A 22,845-nucleotide genomic window follows, 5' to 3' on the forward strand; every position below is an offset into this window, starting at 1 on the left:
CAGCACAGAGTCTGCTTAGGTTTCTCTCTCCTTCTGCCTCTCCCTCTGCACTCTCTGTCTCTAAAATAAATAAATCTCTAAATAAATAAATAAATAAATAAATAAATAAATAAATAAATAAATAAATAAATGAAAGAACACGAACCAGATCAGGTCATTCCCCTTTTTGAAGGTCTTCCAAAATCTTCCATATTGTGAAGAATAAAACCCAAAAGCACTATGCTGGTCACTAAGGCCATCCACGACCAATCTACTTTGTTTTCACTGCTCTCCTGCCTTTATACCACAGCTGGCTAGGGTGTTTTCTGCCTCTTTCTCAAACAGGCCAATGCGTTTGTTCCTGCCTCAGGTCTTTGGAACTTTCTGTACATTCTGCCTGAAACATTCTTCCTAGATCCTCACATGGCTGATTCCCTCAATAAATCAAATCTGGGCTCAAATGGCACTTCATCATAGAGCCTTCCTTCCTTGACCATCTTACCTAAGCAGGCGGTAACTACCAACCACCTTACTCCACTTTATTATCACAGCACTTAAAGTATCTGATATTACCTTCTTTATATTTTGTAAGTCTTATTTAGGCAAAGTCCCCATGTGTAACGTTTAATCCCACAACACAGATCAGTGCCTGGCATGAAATAGACACTCAGTAAATATTTGTTGAATGAAAGGATTGGTCTCCTTCACTGATTTCTCCCTTTTAAACTGTGTCCTTTAACTGGTAACAAGAATTGGGTCTTTATTTAAGCCATGTTCCTTTGAAAATCTCTATTCCAAATTACATAAAAATCTGACTCAACCTTTGAAATTATCCCTCGGTTGGACTTATTATTGGATAAGCCATCTCGTCTAACAAGCAGTTGGGAGAGTCATATTGCTTTCTTCTAATCACAGAGCTATGCTATGATTCATTATGGTGGGCAACATATAGGTACTATAATAAATAGTTATGTTATTTAGAGACAAAATAGTCTCAAGAATCACTTTCTCTAGAATCCATCCGTGACTAACTCAACCACATCCTGTCTACTGAATATGCTCTTTATGCTTAATATTTTGCTATTCAATTAAAACGAAATTACTATGAACTTAGCCCCCTCTACAATCTCTTATATATAACTCTAAAATCCAGTTTCATTCCAAAATCTAATTTTATTTTTGAAGTACTGAAGTTATTTTGTAAGTTTGTAACAAACTTGTTGGTTGGTAAAACATGGCCTATAAAAAGTGATTAACAATTTACACATTTTACTTTTTTTTAATAATAAATTTATTTTTTATTGGTGTTCAATTTGCCAACATACAGAATAACACCCAGTGCTCATCCTGTCCAGTGCCCCACTCAGTGCCCACCACCCATTCACCCCCACCCCCCAACCTCCTCCCCTTCTACCACCCCTAGTTCATTTTACTTTATTAAGTAAATATATATATTTACTTAAAACATGAATATTCATGTTTACTTATATAATTATTGATGCATTTGATTATAGTCTCAGACCCTACTGAATGTGTGATGTAATATTCAGGAAATGCACCATATATTATCTCTGTAGAATTTAAAAACTTCTATGGAGGTTCTCAGCCTATGATCCACCCCTGGTAGCTCCAGGAGCCTCTTGTCTCTCTTCCCCTATCCCTCTACACCCTATTTTTTCATGGGCATCCCCCTCTCACTCTCTGAGTGAGCCTGTGATCAGGAACTCTATCCCTCCAGTATCTTTGTCCTGCCTATGAAGACAAACCCCAATCTTTTAGTTTTAGGAGTTTGCTACTGATTACTTTGATAGTAGCAGGTAATGCTTATACAGGTGGCACCAGGTGCCAGGCATAGCACTAAGAGCTTTTCATATACATTAATCATTCAGTCTTTAGAACAACACTAAGCTAGGTCCTTAGTACTGTCATCAATTTGCAAAACAGAGGCCTGAGACATGAAGTAAATTGCCCAAGGTTGCACAGACAGCAAATTGCCTGATTCTGGACAAAATTATTTTAAAAAATATTATTAATAAGTGGTCAAAGTAAAATAAGTATTATAAATTTTTGTAAAAAAAAATACAAATAAATAAAAGCTTCTGTTTCAAGCGGGAAATGTCTTTTGCTCTCAATTCTGAAGGTGGCCCAGCTGCCAAGGTACAATCCTCTGGTTTCCCCTCATCCATTCTTAACAATCCTAACTCTCAACATACCACTTCTCTGAACACTATAGAAAAATGCTTAGCTAAGCTTTGCTTAATAATTTAATTATTAACAACCAACAAGCCTTATTTCCACCACTTCAATTTCAAATATTTCCTGAGTATAATGCTGATTTTTGCTTATTTGTTAGCCTAGTAAATCCCACAAACAACTGTTAGGCTGAAGTGTTTTTTTCTTCATTTCACTAAGGATTAAATTAAGTATTAGATACATTATATTTGCAAGACACATAGTTTAGAGAGAATGGAGCCAAGCTTTGACTTGGTTTCAGAAGGCACTGACTCAACATATGTTGACTAAGTGAACACCAATGCACCACAGTCTTGCTCTTCCACATAGTTGTAGTATTATTTTTCAAATGAGTAACATTTTTACATGGTACAAAATCCAAATAATCCAATTTCATTCTGAAATCAAATTTCATTTCTGAAATGCTAAATTACAATGTAAATTTACGACAAACTCATTAGTTGTTAAAACTTAGCCTAAAATGGATATGCGGTTATTTATAGCTTTACCTTTTTCACTTACTGTGAATATTTCTATGTTCAGCTGCAAAATCACTAAAGTGTTTGATTATGGGTATAGTCTCACTCAACTCCCAGACAGTCCCTATGCATCTAGTTTCCTTACCCAAAACAGTGATTACCATTTTTTTCTAATTTTTTTTTCCAGAGGTACATGGATTTAGAAGCATATATGAATAAGAACTTTTTATGCAGATGTAGCCCACTAGAAATACTTCACACACATACATACATAATGGTGACTTTTTTCCCCACTTAATGTATCATAGATATCATTTTATATCAATAAAAATGGCCTGCTGAACTCAGTAGTATTTTATTATATGGATGTTTGATAATTTTTTAGCTAGTCCCCCATTTATAAATATTTCAATTATTTCCAGTATTCTGCTATTATAAATTCATATGTCCAGGTATATCTGTCAAATAATTACTTACAAAAGAAAACAACCTAAAAAATGGGAAAGGGATATTAACAGATAATTGACATAAAGGAAGATAAAAATATCTTCTTTCTTATTGATTTATAAAAGATACAAATATTAAAGAAATTAAACCTTTGTCTCTGACCTGCTTTACAAATCTATTTCCTCAATTTATTACTTGACTTTTGACTTTGTTTATAGCATTTTTATAAGAATTTGTTGAAACTTTATGCAACCAGGGATGTCTGACTGGCTCAACTGGTATAGCATGTGACTCTTGATCTCCAGGTTATGAGACAGAGCCCCATGTTGTGCACAGAGTCTACTTAAAAAATAAAAAATAAAAGGCCCAAACTTGTACTGCTAGGGTTAGTAAAATTTTAAGAAAAAAAATCAGGTAATCAAATTGTTGATGTTTTTATTTATTTATTTTTAAAGATTTAATTTATTGGACACACACAGAGAGAGAGAGAGAGAGAGCGCCCGCACAGAGAAAGTGGAAGAAGGAAAAACAGAGCCAATGCAGGGCTTCATCTCAGGACCCTGGGATCATGACCCAAGCCAAAGTCAGACACTTGACGGACTGAGCCACTCAGGTACCCCTATTTTTTTTTTAATATTATGGTATTTATATGATGTTTGGAAGGACTTTCACTCTAAGATGACTGAGCTAAAATGTTTCCATTTTTTTCATATGCCGATATATGTCTATTTACATATTTTAACCTCTCTGTAGGTATTTTGGGGTAAGATGCCTGGTGTGATCCATGGCCCACCCCTTCCCCATGGCTACCTGCAACTCCCAATACCATTTATTGAATAATCCTTTCTCCCCTCATGTTTCCTTTGCATTCCACAGAGTACCTTGGAGTACAGTGAACAAAATTCTATTTACTTTCTTTTCATACTAACCCAGAGTACAATTGCTATTAAGGCTGGCAACTTTATTATTCTGCTTTGGGTTTGGGGATTCATATTAGATTGCATGATAGTACAAGAGGGGTGAGGGCTTCCATCACCTCTGACAAGGCCAGGAGAGGTTGTGTCCTTGCCCATCTGCGTTTAAGACAACTTCACATTTGAACACAAGCCAACTGTTTTTTTTTTTTTAAATAATAAATTTATTTTTTATTGGTGTTCAATTTGCCAACATACAGAATAACACCCAGTGCTCATCCTGTCAAGTGCCCTCCTCAGTGCCCATCACCCATTCTTTCTTCCACTTTCTTGTACCAAGTTTGGAATCTCAAGTGTTAGAAAATAGCTGAGGTAGTAAAATAAATACAAATAAATTTTCTTAGGATGTTACCCTTCCTTTTCACTGCAGATTATTTTTTTAAATATCTGACTATCTGGACTTCCATAATTAGAGTTAATAAACAGTTCCATTATATACATCCTATTCTATAAAACCAATTGTACTTAAATCTTTCCCCAGGCATTTTGAATTGTCTAATTAAAACTTTCAAGTTGACAAATTCTAGCAGAAATTTATTCATTCACTGAGTAGAGTCCTCGAGTATGTTCTATGTGCAATTTATCTTTCTAAGGGTGTAAAAGACTCATAAACAAAGAAGGCAAGTTTTTGTTCCACCATTGTTTTTCCTGGCAGTTTAGACAGATTCAACAGTAGAAGAGCACTCTCCTTGTGGAGAACAGGAGATATCTAAAACACATTGGAGAATGTGATGTTACTATAAAACTCAAGAAATATCTCTGGCATGTAGAAAGGAGAAGGGAATTCCAAGCAGTAGAAGCGAGTGTCATGGAAACAGTGACAATGGGCCCATCCTTAATATGTATTTGAAGTTTTAACATGTCAGGATACATATTTGAGGACATTCCAAAAAAAGTATAACTTTCACTAAAAATTTAAAAAAGCGTGTGTGATGATTAATTTTACCAGTCAACGTGGCTAGGCTAAAAGTCCAGATAGCTAGTAAAACATGATTTCAGGCAGTGTCTAGGAGGACGTTTCTGGAAGAGATTAGCATTTGATTCAGTAGACTGGGTGAAGATGATCCACCCTCAGCAGTGTGGGTGGGCATAGTCCAATTCACTGAGAGCCTGAATAGAAAAAAAAGGTGAAGGAGGGGTGAGAGATCTCTTTCTGAGCTCTCATATCAGAGTTTCTGGCTTCTGGGCCTCCAGACTCTGAGACCAACATGAGCAGCTTTCTGGTTCTCAGCCCTTTGGACTTGAACTGAATTATACCACAGGCTTCCCTGGTTCTCCAGCTTGCACACAGCAGTTTGTAGGACTTCTTAGCCTTCATGACCACATGAGACATAAGCCAATTCCCTTAACTAATTAACTAACTAATCCTCTTACACACACCCATACACCTAATACAGCATGGAAATAAGATGATTGTTCAGGCAGCAAAATATGAGAAGGACCTAGGCACAGAAACCAGAAAAGAGAAAGAATTCCTCTATATCCCCCATCCCATCAGCCTCAAAACTGTTGATTTTCATTTCCTATTTTTTCTTATACCACTTTTCTTCTCAATCACCAGGTTATTGCGTTAGCTCAGAGCTTGAACCTAATTGTCTTATTCTTAGATGACTGAAATACCTGGAGCTCATGGTTCTATCCTTTGCTTTTCACAGCATTCTTGTTTAACACAAATATGATCGTTTTAAGACTCTAGAGAAAACCCTACAGGATAAAGTCAGAATACATTAATATGATGACCATTATTCTCCACTGTCTTTGTTCAACTTACCCATATTCATCTAACAAATAACTCTGGTGCAGCCTGAGTTTCAGTCATTGCAGAGAACTTAACATTCTCAAATTTTACTATGTAATATAACATCTTCATGTTCATATTTCTACCTGCAAATTACCACCTTAACTCTTATGTCCATCTAACACACTTTTATTTACCTTTCAAAATCAATTCAAGTTTCTCCTCTCTCTGAAACATTTTCTTACCAAACTGACCAAAATGAATAATCACCTCCAGAGTGCTGCTGCCTTGCCTTGTTTATGAATCTATCCATGCCTTTTCTCCATGTTACTGTAATATGTATTTATCTTTGTGCCTCATGATCGAGTCCTAAGATGGTACATTGTAAATTATGACCATATTATTTCAATAATTTCTGGATTATCTATCCTCTATGGCCTGTTAAGCAAGAGAGACACGGTTTTATGGTAGGGTGTGATAGAACACATTTTTAGTGAGTTATAGATCTGGAATTTGGGGACTTATCAGTAAAAGTGCAATGAATACCAAGAACATGGAAAAATATTCATCATTTAAATATGGGGAAAGAGCAGTGATTATGAATGGAAGCATCCTCTGAGATGCTAAGATCAGTTTTCTTAGTGACATTTGTGAAAGGTTGGTTCTATGTACACGTGCCCTAGGTATGGTCCTATTTGGTTTTCAATAACTTGCAAAGAAGAAAAAAAACATTACTTTCTTTATCACTATTTATAAAAATGGAAACATAAATATGGTTTGCTTGCAACAAGGAAATTATGAAAGATGAAATAAGACAGGTCCTTCTCAATTTATTTCTCTTGTGAAAGGCCATCATACATATAGCCTGATACTTTTTACCAAATGTCTACATATTAAAGGAATTATATAAATAAGAGGCCTGAAAGTTATAAATCTTGTAGATTTTTCTTCTTTATCCATCTCAATGCTTCGATGATTTAGTCAAGATATAATTTTACCATTATATTTGAAACATCAATTTTGTAATGGAATTACAAAAGGTAGCTTGAAAGATAGTAGGATTAACATCACATAACACATACCATTTTCAGGAATACTTCACACCAGCTCAAAATTTATTTCAAGTGACATGTACGGGAACATTTCCTGCCAACTATTCATTGTCTCCTTTCTTGCTAACACATCCTGATTTGAGTCTGGATGGCAAGTGCCCAAAGCCAGGCATTTTGGCCTAAGCCAGCTCTTTAATATTACTCCTAATTTACTACTTCCCTTGCAGCTGGGGTAGCCATGTGACCAAGCATGCTCAAGGAAACATAAGGGGCTATTGGAAGGGGACTTATGGAAAAGCTCATGATGAACTAATAAATGGAGCTGACCAACTTGCCTTCATTCCCTTTGCCTGTATCTTCAGGAGTGATGTTAACAACCATGAAGCAGAATGAAGGGTGTTTAATATAGTATAGCAAAAAGAAAGACTGCGTGTGGGTTATTAGTGATTTGTTGAATCACTAGATCAGCCCTACCTTCTTGTTACATGGGAAGAATAAAGTCACTCTTGGTAAGGTATGCTGTTTTTTGCAGCAAAGTACATTCTCACAGCCAGTGTACTGAGCAGTGAGAAGAAAGTCTTTCATGAGAGCCTTCTCTTTGTACTGACCCTTCAGAACTTTTGTTAAGGATAATCTATAAATTGGGGCTTACAGATTTTTAGATAGACAATGCGAAGAATATCCTCTACATGCATGGCAAGACATCGTATACCAAAGGAATGAGAGTAGTTATTCATGATAAATTCAAAACAATGACAAAAAAAAATCCCTTCAATTATCTCTATAAATTCTAAAAAAACCTTAGAATCTTTAAATTAAGCAGGCTGATCTTAAGGTCCCATGTCTTTGCTCAGAAACACAGAAATCTATTTAACAAAAGAATAGCAATGCATGTCCATGTTTAATCTATATAGTTTACAGAAGTAATCTCAAGAAGAGAAAGTTTTGTTTCTCATTAGGAAAGTAGGGCTGTTGGCCTATGAATGTGTTTGGTCAGCCAGCCTTCTAACCCATGAATTGAAAGCAATTAGTTTTCAAGCTTCAAATTTTTTCTTGCTCTACAGGATTTGCCTTCAAGTTATTTTCATCTTAAATAGAGTTTTCAAGTCCTGAACAGAGATTTTGATACCCTGATAATTTGTGGTCTTGCTAAAGACTGACTTTTTGCACAGTCTCCTTGACTTGATTTGTTATTTCAAACTTCCAATTATTTCACACCTTCCTTTGAGACATTTTCTAATTGAGCAGTATTTCCCCAGTTGAAATCAGAACTGGCCCAACTCCTGCCTTTCTCAAAATTTAGGCCTCTTTTAAGAAATTAAAATTCTACAATGTTTTAAAATATATATTGTTGTCCTTTTTTTGGGGGGGTCTGCCTAATTTCTTTTAAGAAATTAAAATTCTACAATGTTTTAAAATATATAGTTGTCCTTTTTTTGGGGGGGTCTGCCTAATTTCATTCTGTGGAACAAACTAGGATCTTAAAATAGTGGGAAGATATTTTCTTGTTCAGAAAATATTTTTTACTTACATGAAGTTGCCATAAATAATACTTTGGAAAATATTTATAGCTTTGAAACATTTAGTACCCATTGTAATAATTATCTATGAACCAGAAAATGAATTTTATGATTTGTGGTTATTTCATCCTTTCCACAGGAAGAAAAGTCATGTTACTGCCCTGCAGCATATGACCAAATAGCCATTCAAAATCAAATTAATCTAAACCCAGATACCACTCTCTCATTAGAGAGAAAATAAGAAGGAAAAGTTTAGCTGTTCTTATAAGACCAGAGCAACTAAATGTCATTCCAAGAATAAAAGGTCTTGTTTTAGTCTCTCGTAGACGGAGAATAAGTGTTTTGAGTTACTGGAACTTGATGGGTGTGATTTGCCATTATTTTCCATTTCCTGAAAAATCTTAAAAAAATAAAATCACAGCTCATATGTTCCACTGCCTTTCCCCAAACTGTTAGGTGTTTAAGCTGCCTTCTAAAAACATACCTTAATTTTCATGTATATATTTGTCCATTCATATAGATGTTTGCAAGTGTAACTATTTCAGTGTATATATGCTCAATGAATCCTGTTTCCAGAATCAAAAGTTGCTTGGTTTAATCAGTGATTTTGTAACAGTTTATCAAACCCAATCAAGAAATGTTCAGCTAAAGAAAATCCAAGAACAGGTTCATATCGTAAATAGAATAGACTAGTGAGGGGAAAAAAAGAATTGCTTCATTTTATCTTATTTAAGAATGTATCCTCCATTTCTTCACTCTTCTTGCTCTTAAAAAAACGTTATACCTTCCTGTACAAAAAATATTTTAGGGGTCTTAGCCTACTAGTAGGCTGTCCAAAAGAATGAAGGCCGAAAGTTTCAGCAAAATAAAAGATCAAATGACCTCCTCTGGCCATCCAAAATAGGTATCATAAAGTTTCAAGCACTTCTGTAAAATTTTATCTTCTCTTAATGCCTAGTTGATCTTATTAAGATACAACAGCCCAAACACTTTTGTTTTTAAATATTTGTGTTTTATTTAACACATAGGAAGTTAACTATAACATTTAGAAAGGGGATAATTTCAACAGAACTTTGTATTGAAAAAAGTGAGGGTCAGTACTCCAAAATAGGAAAAATACAGAGAAACTAACCAGTTATTGAAAAAAATTTTAAACAAATCACCAAATAAAAACCCTGAAGTCTGTCTTTCAAAGTAAAAATGGGGATGCCTGGGTGGCTAAGTTGGTTAAGTATCCAACTTTTGGTTTCAGCTCAGGTCATGAGCTCAGGATCATGGGATCACGTTCCATGCTGGGCTCCAAGTTCAGCACGGATTCTGCTTGAGATTCTCCTTCTCCCTCTGATCCGCCCCCTGCTCATGCTCTTTCTCTCTGTTTCATTCTAAAAATAAATACATAAATCTTTAATAAATAAGTAAAAGAAGTAAAAACAAATTTATATCCTCAACAGTCATCATCTTAAGTAACATTTTGGAAACTTGGACTAACAAGAAATTATCATATTTTTTCTGTTTGCGATATTAAGAAAATAAGGAAGAGGCCCCCCGGGTGGCTCAGTTAAGCAACCAATTCTTGATTTCCACTCAGATCATGATTTCAGGGTCGTGATACTGAGCCCTGCATTGGGCTTTGTGCGCAACAGGGAGTCTGCTTGAGATTCTCTCTCTCTCCTGACTCCCTTTATCCCCCCTTCCCTATCTCTCTCTCTCAAATAAATAAATCTTGAAAGAAAGATAGAAAGAAGAAAGAAAGAAAGAAAGAAAGAAAGAAAGAAAGAAAGAAAGAAAGAAAAAGGAAGGAAGGAAGGAAGGAAGGAAGGAAGGAAGGAAGGAAGGAAGAAAGAAGAAAGAAAGAAAGAAAAGAAAAGAAAGAAAATAGAAAAAAAGCCTAAATAAAAAGGACAGCTCTTTCCAGGCAGTGATTACCATATGTCAATTTTGAAGAATAGAAATGAATGCACATCACAAATGTGTGCCACATATATATTCTAAAATTTGTATTCACCTTACTAAAAATAGTGGAAAAAGAAATAGGTGAAATTAATTTCAATGATACATTTTATTTAACCTATATATCCCAAATTTTATAATTTCAATATAATCAATATAAAAACAATTAATAAAAAAACAATTAATATATTTTACATTATTTTTGTGTATATTAAGTCTCCAAAACCTGGTATGTATTTTATTCTTCTTATACTTCAATTTTTTTTGGGGGGGGGGGTACTTCAAATTTTGAGTAGCCATATTTCAAGTGCTCAATAGCCATATGTGGCAAGTTAGCTACTATACTGGAGAGGACAATTCTAGATGCTGGGGATAAGGCAGCAAACAATAAAGATAAGGTCCCTGTTTTTGTGGAGTTTATCTTCTACTTCAGTGAAGTATAAAAATAACAAACAGGAAAAAAAATCACATGATTTTAAATGCCCTAAATAAAGTAAAAAGGTTGATGAGATAGAAAATGCTGAGGGGTGGGAGTGCTCTGCAGATGTGACATTTAACCTGGGACCTGAGTGAGTGGGAAGCAGGCAGGCTTGATGAAAAGCATGCTGGGCAGAACAGAGAGCTTTTACAACAAATCTAAGGCAGACATAAGTGTGCATGCTTAAGCAACAGCAATGAAAGAATGGTAAGATTAGAGCAAAAGAAGTAGAGAGGGAGAATAGTGTAAGACATGGTAGCAAGGTAAGTGGAGCCAGATCATGTAGGATTTAGGAGACCAGAATAAAAAGCTCAGGAGAGGCCAAAGGAGGAGGGATGCTAGAAACACTGTAAATGTTCATTCAAACCCTGCAGGGCTATGCCCTATAAGTGAAGGCAACAGGAAACAGTTTTCACAAAACCTGAAACAAAGCCTTGAATAGTTTCAGTGTCTAATTGGATAAAGGTGATCTTCCTAGAACAATCTTTCTGCTATTAGAAAATCAAATCCACCTTGGGGAGATTAATCTAGAGCCTCTATACTTTTAATAGAAAATGCCCAGCATTTAATCCCAATCACCAAGAATGACAATGAAAAGACCAAATGACCATATATTAAGAGAAAAAATATATATCATCCTCATATATATATATAATACCATAGGCATAGGCATTTTGATGATCCAGATTTCTCAGTTGTCAGGATTTCTGTTGTATAATAACTATGAATAGTAATGTTCAAAAAAAAAACAGATGAAGAATTCACTGGAGAACTAAAATACATGAAAAATAAACCAAATTTTCCTATATTGTAGAAGGAGGAAAGGCAACAATAAATATACGATTCAATAGATGGGTTCAAGAGTTGATGAGATAGAGCAGAATTAAAGATTAGTAAAATGGTCGGGCTCCTGGGTGGCTCAGTCAGTAAAGCATCCTACTCTTGATTTCAGCTCAGGTTATGATCTTAGGGTATGGGATCCAGCCAGGCTCTGCCCTCAGCACAGAGTCTGCTTGAGATTCCTTCTGCATTCCTCACCCCTCACTTGCTTGTGTTCTCTATCTCTCTTTAAATTAAATAAATAAAATCTTTTATAAAAATTAGTAAAATGGAAAATAGAAAAAAGACTAGATCAAAGAAGAAAAAAGAAAATCACAAATACATATAAAAAGATTTTATATATATGTATATATACATATTTTGTAAATATGTATTTTGTGTATATATGTATATATATATACAAGACATAGGGAGGCACCTGGGAGGTTCTGTTGGTTGAGTTTCTGACTCTTAAGTTTTAGCTCAGATCATGATCTCAGGGTCATGAGATTGAGCCCCACGTTGGGCTCCACATTCAGCAGAGTATGTTGAGTTTCTCTCTCTCTCTTCCTCTGTACCACCACCCCACATTCTCTGTCCCTAAAGCGAATAAATAAAACTTTTTTAAAAAAGACATGGGAAATAAGGAAAAATTATCTAAAGTACATGTTACTGGAGTCCCAGAAAGGGAAGAGAAAGAAATAGGAATTAGGTGTGGCTTTTATCTACCTAATGCTTCTTTCTATATTTTCATGTTTTTATTACTTTGGAGAAAATAAGTATAGATCATTACCTCACATCATATATAAAAATAAATCCCAGGTGGATTAATGAATTTAATGTAAAAAATAAAATTACAAACTAACCAGAATAAAAGGAACAGGCAAATATTTACCTTGCCTTTCTAATCACAAATGCAAAAAATCTGAAACCATTAAGTAAAGACTGTTATATTTGTCTACTATATGAATTTTTGCTTATGAAAAACACCATAACCAAAGTTCAAAGGCTAAGGACCAGATGAGAAAACAGTTGAACCAGGTGTATGATGGAAATATATGCAATAATTAAAATCATATTTCACAAGAATATTTAATGACATGGAAAGTGCTCATAATTTGTATTTATATTTAAAATAGTTTATTGACTTTCTCTCCCAGTGAATATAGAGTAACGAGGGCTGGATTTAGTCTTTCACAAAAAGCGAAAAGAAAACTAGACAAAATATGTGAAATGAGGCTTTCAAATACTGGACAAGTGGCATCATAATACTGTAATCCCTGAGAGGCTGGGAATAAGCACAGTGCATTCAAAATATCTCAATGTACTTCTTGAAGGCAGTTTCCAAACTGCATAGATAGGAGGAACCCAAAGGAAGCCCATGATCTCACTGATGGAGAGAACAGAGAACAGAAGTCATGGTGGCCAAGAAAGGAAAAAGAGAAGTACACAAAAAAGAGCAATGGAGTTCTGCAGAGGGGTCCCTTGGGATTTTGAGTGACTACCAATCTGTGTCTATATAAGAGAGGACTTCCAAAAACATGGAGAAGAAATATTGGGATGGAAGGGACACAACTCCCAGAGTTCACACATGGTAGGGAATAGTGCATATTTCCCTAAGCCAGAGTAGAGACCTCATAACACATGATATAAAACACCAGGGGTTCCTGGGTGGCTCAGTGGTTGAGTGTCTGCCTTTGGCTCGGGTTGTGATCCCAGGGGTCTGGGATTAAGTCCTGCATAGGGCTCCCTGCAGGGAGCCTGCTTCTCCCTCTGCACGTATCTCTGCCTCTCTCTCTTTATTTCTCATGAATAAATAAAGAAAATCTTTAAAAATAAATAAACACCAGACATTCTATTTGTTCAAGAATGTAGAAAAAAACATGATCATGAGTTTTAAAAAACGTGAAATATAAAAAGAACCCAGAGGGTACCGCTAGACATGAAAAATACATCTAAATTAAAATGTTTTCAACCATGGTTCTAATAGCATTCTTCAATAAAAGGGAACTAGGGCTCCTTGCAGAAATGGCTGATTCTATGAGTGGAGCAAGAGTTATGCAAGATGAGCCTGAGCATCCTGTAGTGCCAGAAAGTAAGGAAGCAGAAAGAAAAACAACAACATTCATAGGAATCTGTAAAAGAGACATAGGAGCCAAATGAAGGAACTCCCAATGGTTAAAGCAGGAATAATTTGAGCAAGAAAATTAATTAAGCAGTATTGATTATAATAAATGAATATCCATGAGCCCAAACTGATATAAACAAACTATTGAATAAATACATAAATGAGGTGGGGGGAACGGACAAATCTTCTGCATGCACAAAAAATTCCAAATAATTTACATAATCTACCTCAAGAAGAGGGAGTTTACTCCCCAGTGCTTACCTGTGGGCTGTACATAGTCACAGTACAGTATGGAAAGGGAATAAAAAAGACCAATTTTACAGTGAAGAAATCTGACAAACACTTATCTCAGTAAGGTGGTCAAGGTTCAACAGGAACAGTGATAAAGCATGTTATAGAATGTATTCTCGATATGATGTGATAAAAACAACACTTATTCTCTGTGGGCTTCCTCCCCAAAACCCATAATCCCAATGTAATCATGAGAACAGCACCAGAAAAACTTTAGTAGAGGAGAATCATACAAATACTTGACTAGTACTCCTTAAAACCACCAAGATCATCAAAAACAAGGAAAATCTGAGAAACTATCACAGCCAAGAGGAGCCTAAGGGTACATGACAAATAATGTAATATGGTATCTCAGATAGTATTCTGTAACAGAAAAAAAAGACATTATTTAAGAGGTGAAGAAACTCTAGTAAAGTATGGACCTTAGTTAATAAGAATGCATTCGTATTGGTTCATTATTGACAAATGTGCCATATAAACATAAAATGTTAGGAACAGGGGAAATCGGGTTTGAGGTCTGTGGGAATTTTCTATATACTATCTTCACAAATTTTCTGTATATCTAAAATCATTCTGAAAAAGCTAAAGACTTAGCTTTAAAAAATACATTGGATAGGATTAATAGCACACTAAACATTAAAGATGAAAAAGGACAAACATTATATGCTCTTTGGGGAATATAAATAATAGTGAAAGGGAGTAGAAGGGAAGGGAGAAGAAATGGGTAGGAAATATCAGAAAGGGAGACAGAACATAAAGACTCCTAACTCTGGGAAACGAACTAGGGGTGGTGGAAGGGGAGGAGGGCGGGGGGTAGGGGTGAATGGGTGATGGGCACTGAGGGGGGCACCTGACGGGATGAGCACTGGGTGTTATTCTGTATGTTGGCAAATTGAACACCAAAAAAAAATAAATTTATTATTTAAAAAAAGAAAGCTAATATGAGGCAAAATGTAGAATTTTAAAGAAAAAAAAAAGTCATTCTCAAAAAGCAATCAAAATCAGAGGGAAAAACAAAGAAAGAAATGGTATCACACATCTGGAATTAGCACCCAGGCAAGTGAAAGGGTGGCAAAGAGAGAAAAAAAATACATATTTGAAGGAATAATGATCAAATTTTTTACACATTTGATGAAAACTCTAAACACACAAATCCAAATACTCAATGAACCCAAGTGACCATACAATGGTACTTCATAATCCAACTGCTAAAAACCAATGATAAGGAGAAAAATCTTAAGACAATCTAGGGTAAAAACATATTACATGCAGAGGAACATGACAAGAATTACCTACCACATACTTCTTGGCCAAAAACTAAGCATGCCAGAAGATAACGGGAAAATATCTTTAAAATACTGAAAAAATTTTTAAAAAGCCAACTCAGAATTCTCTATCCAGTGAAAATAACTCATGAACAAAGGTGACAAAAAGCAGTCACAAAAGTAATAAAAAAGTGATACACTTATGCATACAGCTAACAAAATATAATTGAGGAGAGAAATGAAAGAGCATCTAAACAAATAAAGAATTACTCCAAGATGTGAAGACTCGATGCAATCCCAATCAAAATTCCAGTAGCTCCTTTTATGGAATTTGATAAGCCTACTCTAAAATTTACAAGGAAATGCAAAGAATGTAGAATAGCCAAAGCAGTTTGCAAAAGAAGAAAAGTAATGGATAATTTGCATTCCCTGATTATATTTACTATAGAGTTACAGTAATCAAGACAATGTGGTATTGGCATGAAGACAGAAATGCAAAGTGATGATATAAATAGACAATCAAGGTACACATCCATAAGTAAAGAGCCAAGTGATTTTTTTTTATAAAACAATCATTGGGATATAATTCACATACCATACAATACACAAATTTGAAGTATACAATTCAATGGTATTTACTATCTGTACACAATTGTGCAATAATCACTACAATTTCAGACATTTTCATCACTAACAAAAGAAACATCATATTCATTACGAATCATTACCCATTCACCCCCAACTACCCAAGTCCTAGGCAACAACTAATCTACTTCCTATTCTGGACATTTCTGGACATTTCCCTATTCTGGACATTTCATATAAATAGAATCATATAATATGTGGCCTTTTGTAAATATTTTTCTTGCTCTTAGCATAATGCTTTCAAGTTTTATTCATGCTGTGGAGTGTGTTAGTCTGGGTTCTCTAGAAAAACAGAACCATTTTGAGATACGTGAATCTAGATCTATACCTAGTTCTAGAGCTAGATGTATGTATAAATGTCTATATATTGTTTTTTTTCTCTCTACCTATTAAGACTCACTATAAGGAACTGACTTTCACAGTGATGGAGGCTGAGAAGTCCAAGATTTGTACTTAACAAGCTAGAGACCCAAGAGAGTCCACGGTCTAGTTTTAGCCGAGCAAACTAAGAAACAGAAAAGCCAATATTATAAGTTCCAGTCCAAGTCCAAGTCTGAGCGCAGGAGAAGACTGACGTCTCAAATCAGAAACAACCTGAGAAAGAATTCCTTCTTGCTCAGCTTTTAATTCTGCAACTTAAATACTATGGTGCAAATTAAATAATATTTAAATACTGCGATATAAAGTAAATGTATTTTATGTTATGGAATAAGGGAAGAAGAGAGGGAAGAAAAATATACTTGCTATATACATTTGCAAACATATAACAAAATAAAGAATATGGAATACTCAGACAAATACAGTTCTCATTTCTGTAACTGGTCACATGGTAATAGCTGTATTTGTAGCAACTTTTCCAACTAGCCGTTCCATATTCCCTTTGCCTTCAGTAAACCTTAGCTTATTTTGTTTGTTCATTTGTTTCATGATTCTTTACATGGTGGGGTGACATAAATCTTCAATTCCTGAACGGATTGGACTGTTGCATTTTTCCGTTGACCTTATTTATAGGGTGTGATGATACTAGAGACACCCTAAGGATTATCCTGTGTTCTAAACATAGTTTTCCTTGCCTCCATTATGGAGTAGTAGTCCAATTTCTCCTTGGTAGTCAGGATCAATCATCCCAACCGTCAATTACATTTTCATTTGTTTATTTGGTGGCATGAGAGGCCCAAAGTAGCTGAGCAGCAGTCTTACCTTCCAGTCCAATTGAATTATTGTTGTATCTCCTGGTTGAAGCATTTCTCCCTTTGGAACTAAGACCCCAAGGCCAACAGAGCATAATGTCATGAGAACAGGAAGCAAAAATTATCCTAGTAGGTAAATAGGGTTAAAAGTATGGGATGCCACTCCCACCTCCAACTCTTAATTCCTGGACCCATGAATTCTGGCTAGCAAAGAAACATCACCATACTGGATTCTGACTAAGAACCCATACAACTTTCTAGAGAACCTTGTCCCAACCCTGCAAGGCACTGCTACCCAGTTTGCACTGTAACATTCCACTATCTTACAAAGCCAGCTGCTTCAGGATAGTGGGAAACATGGTAAGACAAAAAAATTCCATGAGCACAAGTTAACTGCCACACTTTTGCTGTTAAGCAAATTCCTGGATCCAAGAAAAGCTGTAAGAAATACGATGATGATAGATAAAACATTCTGTAAGTCCACCAATGGTAGTTTGATAGAAGTACTGCTTGCAAGGAAAGCAAATGCATATTCAGAGTGTCTATTCCAGTAAGAACAAATTGCTGCCTCTTCCATGATGGAAAGAGTCCAACATAATCAACCTGTCACCAGGTAGCTTATAATCATCCTCAGGGATGTTGCCATATCGAAGGCTTAGCATTGTTCTCTGCTATTAGCAGCCTGGGCACTGGGGGGTAGTGGTTAGAGCTAGGCTGGCTTTGATGAGTGGAAGTCCATGTTGTTGAGCTTATGCATAACTTCTATCCTTGTCATCATGGCCCCTTTGTTCATAAGTCCATTAGGCAATGACAGGGGTGCCTAAAGAAAGCAGCTGACTGGTATCCACAGAAGAAATCCTCTACATTTAATTATTAGAACTCTTCTCTGATGAGGTTAACCTTTGGTGAGTATTCACATGGAACACAGATATCTTCATATTTTTTGCTCATTCAGAGAGATTTATCCACATACCTGTTCCCCAAATTTCACTGCTGCCAGTTTTCCACTCATGTTTCTTCCAAGCCCCTGAGCATCCAGCCAAACCATTGGCCACAACCCATGAATCAGATTGTAATTCCACGTCTGGCCATTTCTCCTTCCAAGCAAAGTGAATAACCAGGATCACTACTCAAAGTTCTGCCCAATGGAAGGATTTCCCTTCACCAGGGACGTCCCAGAAAGTACTGCAGCTCTACACTTTAGGGTAGTTCCTGCATATTATGCAGAACTATACATAAATCAGTCTTGGTTTTTCTCTTCTTCTGTCAACTGATCACAGATTTATTCCTCAAGGGGCAAGAGTAAGAGGAGCAACCCAAAAGGTAGCAGAAGGGAAGAAATAATAAAGAGTAGAGCAGAGATTAATGAAATAAATAAATAAACAGAAAGCAATAAAAGCAATAAAGAGAAACAATAAAAAGAATCACAAAACCAAAAGTCTGTTCTTTGAAAAGATCAACAAAATTAAGTAAGAAAAAGAAAGAAGACACAAGTAACTAAAATCAGAAATAAAAGTGGAGGGAAGCCTGGGTGGCTCAGTGGTTAAGCATCTGCCTCCGGCTCAGGTCGTGATCCTGGAGACCCAGAATCGGGTCCCACATCGGGCTCCCAGCATGGAGCCTGCTTCTCCCTCTGCCTGTGTCTCTGCCTTTCTCTGTGTCTTTCATGAATAAATAAATAAAATTTATATAAAAAAAGAAATAAAAGTGGAGACATTACTACCAACATTACAGAAATAAAAAGGGTTACAATGGAATACTATGGATAATTGCGTGCCAACAAATTAGATAACTTAGATGAAAGAGAAAATTTTCGAGAAACACACTTATTACCACAATGACTCAAGAAGAAATTTTAAAAAATGGACAGACATATAGTAAGTAAAGAGATTGGATCAATAATTAAAAACCTCATTACAGGGATGGCTGGGTGGCTCAGTCTGTTAAGCACCCAATTCTTGATTTTGGCTCCGGTCATCATCTCAGGGTTCTGAGATCTAGCTCCACATGAGACTCTGAGCTGGATGTGGAGCCTGCTTAAGACATTCTCCCTTCCTCTTCCTCTTCCCCTTCTTCCCTAACCAGCCCCCACTGAGTAAAAGAGGATGGGAAAGCTCTTAACTCATTCTAGAAGGCCAGAATTACATTGATACCAAAGCCAGACAAAAACCACCAGAAAACTAAAGACCGATATCCTATGACTATCAATAAATAGTATTACCAATACAAAATATTAGTAATCTAAACATAAAATCATACTGAAAGGATTATACACCATCATTAAGTGGGGTTTATCTCAGGAATGTAAGGGTAGTCCAACATGAGAAAATCAATATACTACATCACATTAGTGGAAAGAATGAAACAAACCATATGATCATCTCAACTGATGCAGAAAAAGCATTTGACAAAATCCAACACCATTTCATAACAAAACACTTAGAAACCTAGGAATAGAATGAAAATTCCTTGACACAATAAATGATATTTATGAAAAACTACAGGTAACATCATACTTGGTGGTGACAGACTGAAAGTTTCCCCCCATAATACCAAGAACAAGACAAGGATGCCTGCTTTCACTACTGCTTTTCAACAGTGTACTGGAACTTCTAGTCAGAGCAATTAGGCTGGGGGGGGGGGGGTAGTATCTAAATTGGAAAGAAGAAGTGAAACTATCTCTATTCATAGTTGACATGATCCTATATAAAGAAAATCCCAAAGATACACTAGAAAAGAGAAAATATCAAAGCTAGTAAGTGAATTCAGGAAAGTTACAGGATACAAATACAACACATACAAGATACAAAATCAACACATAAACATCAAATGCTGCTATATGCCAACAATGAACAATCCAAAAAGGAAATTAAGAAAATAGATCAGCTGCAAAAATAAACTGCTGGGACTACATGAAAATAAAATGCTCTGTACAGCAAAGGAAACCATTGACGAAAAAAAAAAAAGGTAACCTACTGATTGGGAGAAGATGTTTGCATATGATATAGCTAATAAGGGGTTAATATCCAAAATATTTTTTTAAAAAAACTTATACAACTCAATACCAAAAAATCCTAAACAATCCAGTTTAAAAATGGGCAGAGGACCTGAATAGACAGTTTCCCAAAGAAACATACAGATGGCTAACAGACACATGAAAAGATTCTCAACATCACTAATCTTCAGGGAAATGCAAATCAAAACCACAATGAGATATCACCTTACACCTGTAAGAATGGCTAGAATCAAAAAGATAAAAATATAACAAGTGTTGGCAAGGATGTGGAGAGAAAGGAATCCTCAGGCACTGTTGGTGGGAATGCAAATTGGTACAGCCACTGTGGAAAACAGTATGGAGGTTCCTCAAAAAATTAGAAATAGAGCTATCCTATGATCCAATAATTCTACCACTGAGTATTTACCCAAAAAAAGTCCCCAAAATACTAATTTGAAAATATAAATGTGTCCTTATGTTTGTTGGAGCATTATTAACAACAGCCAAGATATGGAATCAGATTAAGTGTCTATTGATATATAAATAAATAAAGAAGATGTGGTGTATATATACACATATACATATATATATGGGATATATACATGCATATATATATATACACATATATCCCATTATATATATCCCATTATATATTATATATATAATGGGATATAACTCAGCCATAAAAAAAAGTGTGAGATCTTGCCATATGTGACAACATGGATGTGAACCCAGAGGGTATTATGCTAAGTGAAATAAATCAGAGAAAGATAAATATCAGGTGATTTCACTTATATGTGGAATCTAAAAGACAATACAAATGAACAAAGAAAAGCAGAAATAGACCTATAAATACAGAGAACAAACTGATGGCTGCCAGAGTGGAGGATGGTGGGGAATAAAATAGGTGAAGGAGAGTGGGAGATGCAGGCTTCCAGTTACAGAATGAGTAAGTCACAAGAATAAAAGTTACAACATAGGGAACACAGTCAATGGGAACTGTAATAATGTTGCATGGTGACAGATGGTAGCCCTACTTTTGGTGAGCAGAGCATAATGTACTGAGTTGTTGAAACACTATGTTGTATACTTGAAACTAACATAACATTGTGTATCAATTATATATGCAAGTAAAATAAGGAGGAGGGTAGAGGGGGAGAAGAAAAGGAGGAGGAGAAGAAGGAGAAAACAGGTCAGTTGTTGCATGGAGCCAGGGTTGTTGGGAAGGATTAATTACAAACGGATATGAGAAATATTTGAGGATGATGAAAATATCCTATATCATGATTGTAGCAGTGGTTATAAGAGTGTGCATTTGACAAAACTCAATGACCTATACATTGAAAAATTGATAAATTTTATTGTATGTGATTATACATTGAAAAGCCAATAAAAATAGATTTAAAAACAAAATGTATATTTAAGACCCTCTTTTTAAAATATCTGAATGCATAGAGAAATGTATGGAATGTTAAACAGCAAAGTATAAGATCCAGGAGATGGGTGGTAAATGACTTGCTTTTTTTTAATGCCTCTTTTTACTCTAAATTGTTTACAATATATATCCATTAGTTTTATAATCAGGAAAAAAACTATTTAAAAATATGTAAGAGCATGATGCACTTTAGATTTATTTCCATTTAAGAGTTAACATTTTAAAGTATTGGCACTTACCATGTGAAACAGATCAACTTTTGACTACGACAAATAAAGGGAGGTGTTAGAATATGCTGAGTTGGCATCAAGTACTTAATGCCCATTTTCACATTATATCTCATAAAAGTCTGTGTACTAGAACTCTATTTTTATATGGATACATCTGAAAAGACTCCAGGAACCTAGATCATAACTAAATATTTAAAGGCTATTTTCCAATAAAATTGTCCCGGTATGTTTAAGCAGAAATTTGGAAAGCTGTTTGGTTACCACAGGACCATCTAAATTTTAAATCAAGTCAAATAGTAACAAGATAGTTTTAATAAACCCAGTAAAAAAAACTTCAAGTGATGGAAACATGAAGAAGCAGGAGTTGGCATGGTTGTTGGTGATCAAACCCATGTTGTCCTTGATCTCATAAAGAAAGACCTCCTGGCAGAAAAGGAAAAGACATCCTGAGAAGTATTTTCAAGAACAGACTAAATGTTAAGGATCAGTGCAGATGACAGTTGAAAGGACAGAATTAGAAAACTAGATTAACTCATACAGATTTGGCATCAAATCCTGAGATTCTAGGATTTGTAGTCTAGTTCTGGCGAGGTAAGAGGAAGCACACCAACTAGATTAGGTAAAAATACAGGGAACTGATTACCCCAAGCACAGAGGCTGCCTAAGGAAGAACAGAGGTAGAGTCAAGAAGCTCATAGATAAATTTATAGGGTATTGATCCATAATGAATGGTTAAAGGAAAGGCATTCTGATTCCACCATACTGGTCAACGATGGGTCTTTGGAAAACTTCCCTAACTACTGAGGTAAAACAAACCTAAAATAGCTTCCATGTATAGAATGCTTACTATCTAACAAGCATTTTGTATACATTATCTTTAATCTAAATTAAATACCCAAGTTTACCTGTGAATTTGTGATGGTTGAAATAATTAGAACTCTCTACAGTAACTAAGTATTAGAGCGAGGCTTCAATCTCATGTGTTTCAGTAAAATCTC

This window comes from Vulpes lagopus, chromosome 12 (genome assembly GCF_018345385.1).
Source record: "Vulpes lagopus strain Blue_001 chromosome 12, ASM1834538v1, whole genome shotgun sequence".
NCBI classification, from domain to species: domain Eukaryota; kingdom Metazoa; phylum Chordata; class Mammalia; order Carnivora; family Canidae; genus Vulpes; species Vulpes lagopus.